General features: G+C 36.8%; 1 protein-coding gene across 2 annotated transcripts in view; it reads left to right on the forward strand.

The window, feature by feature from the left end:
• LAMB4 (laminin subunit beta 4) overlaps positions 1 to 2500 on the forward strand; it is a 1139974-nt gene that overhangs the window by 292394 nt on the left and 845080 nt on the right. The gene's annotated exons all lie outside the window — the stretch shown is intronic.

The following is a 2500-nucleotide window of genomic DNA, read 5'->3' on the forward strand; positions in this document are numbered from 1 at the left end:
TGGCCTAGACTTGTAAAGTCTCCATGCCCATTAGCCTAGTACACACCTATGAACCTATGAATCTAAGTAGTCAGACAAGGAGAGAAATGGCTTATATTTCCTGCATTGGTCTCAAATGATTATGAAGAAGAGAATCTGCAGCTAGGAAGCAGTAATTTAAAAAGAAAATCAATGTTTACAAAGCAAGTAATATAACCCGGGATACAACACTTAAATAAAATGAAAACAAAAGATAGAAAAAAGAAGCAATATTACTGAGATGAAGGCTTTATACAAAGCTCAACATATTAAATAATCAATCATTATATATAGAGTCATGGATATATGACCGGGATACCCCAGGGATCCATTCTTGGCCCTATGCTCTTCAATATCTTCATAATGATTTCCATGCAGCCATTCCTAAGACTAAGATAGTACAATATGCAGATGACTCAAGTTTAGTTTGCTCTGCATCAAACCTCCCTGAGCTCCAAACAAAAACTCAAGCTGCCTTCTCAACTACTGAGAACTGGATGCTCCAAAATCACCTCTCTTTGAATGCCAACAAATCAAAGCTCCTTCTATTCTCTCCCTCAAAATCTATCCACCTAGACAAAACCTCTTTCAAGATTACAAGCCTTGCCAACTCCACTATAGAAGTTGTTCCTTTTGCTAAACTTCTTGGAGTTACTATTGACGAACACCTAAAATCTGATACCTATATTCAGCTAAATATAAATAAATCCCATCAGAAACTTGGCATGCTGTATGGAAACACCCACTTCCTCTCCCCCTGAACAAGACAGATCCTCTCAACTACCTTCCTACTACCCTCACTAATGTATGGTGCTCCCCTACTAACCAACCTATCTTCCTCCATCTCTTCTAAATTAGAATCCTGTTACAATAAAATCTCAAAGTTTGCCACCACTTCCAAATACTTCACTCACCACTGTAACCCCCTCCACCAGCTGCAATGGCTAGAACTCCCAAACTACCTTGACTACCTCCAACTCATCACCGCTCACAAGCTTATTTTCAAACCAACTATATGCCCAGCACTAACAAACATCTTAACATTATACACCCCAAACAGAACTCTAAGATCTACCCACCAAAATCTAATCTATGTTTATAAACCAAACCATCCTGCTGGTCAACTTCTCCTATCCTTTTCTGTCGCCAAAAAATGGAATTCTCTCCCTCCATTTCTAAGAATTTCTGAGAACTCTGAACACTTCAAAACTCAGCTGCATTCTTACCTCTCCCAAAAATGGAAATGCAAATGTACTCTACCTACCTAACCTGCTTACTACATAAATACTTTATAACACACAACGTTTGTTCTTCCTTACACATTATTGATTAACCTTATGTACTGCCGTCATGCTAATACTACCTCTATACCACTCTCAGAGGATTTAAACCTCTGTATTAATTTAACTCATGCTAATATTCATGCATAAAGAACTCATCCATGCTAATGTTACTTCTATATCATTCTCAGATGATTTAAACCTCTATATTAATTTAACCTTGTACTACTGTTCTCAACCACTAAACATGTAAATATGCTTTACATCCTTCTCCAAGCTGCTGTTTAACTTTTGTTTAGTTTTTGCTATTTTGTATGTAAAATTTGCTTAGTTTGTTTCTGTTTCCACTATGTATTGTACTTCATATTGTGGAGCTTGTACTATGTATTATTGGAGCTTTTCTCCCCGGACCTCCACTGAAAACGGGCTCTTTGAGCCCAGTGAACCACCCTGGTCATCAAACTGGAAATAAATAAAATAAATAAATAAATATCAGCAGAATGAATAAATCAATAATAACATGCAAGCTTGTTAGCACTAGAAGTAGAAGGGACCATCTAGGTTGTTGGCCCATGTAATGCTCACTGCTTTGTAATATTACACACCTAGCGATACTGTTTGATGTTGAGATGTAAGAGGTGGTGAGTGATGTACATCTAGAGGTAGTGAGAAGCATGAAAATATTCATAACATTATCATAAGTTCAAAACCATTACCCATTCAGCTTCTGCTAACACAAAACCACAAAAAAAAAAGAACCAAGGAATGAATCAATGTCACCAACAAGGACCACTCTAATGTTAAAAGTAATGCAGTCAAGCACTTTTGTCTTCGAACACGCCTTCTTCAAAACTGCTAAACCCTTCAGTTCACACAATTAAATATCCCACCAACATCATAACCAACCATGCACAACTTAGTAAATAATAACAACTTTATTATTTATTAAGTCGTGCATGGTTAGTTAATTTTAAGTGTTTAAATGACCAGTTTTATGGTTAATTAGTTTGATTATTTTTTTGGTTGGATGAATCACATGATATGATGTTGGCGGGATATTTAATTGTGTAAACTGAAGGGGTCTTGTTTGAAGATGAAAGCACTTGACTGCATTACTTTTAACATTAACGTGGTCCTTGTTGGTGACATTTAGCTTCTGCTAACCAATCGTCCCAGTCTACATAGGGCCTAAAGCTGAGCAC

The sequence above is a fragment of the Protopterus annectens genome, chromosome 11.part0 (assembly GCF_019279795.1).
Source record: "Protopterus annectens isolate FY-2018-M chromosome 11.part0, PAN1.0, whole genome shotgun sequence".
Lineage (NCBI taxonomy): Eukaryota > Metazoa > Chordata > Ceratodontiformes > Protopteridae > Protopterus > Protopterus annectens.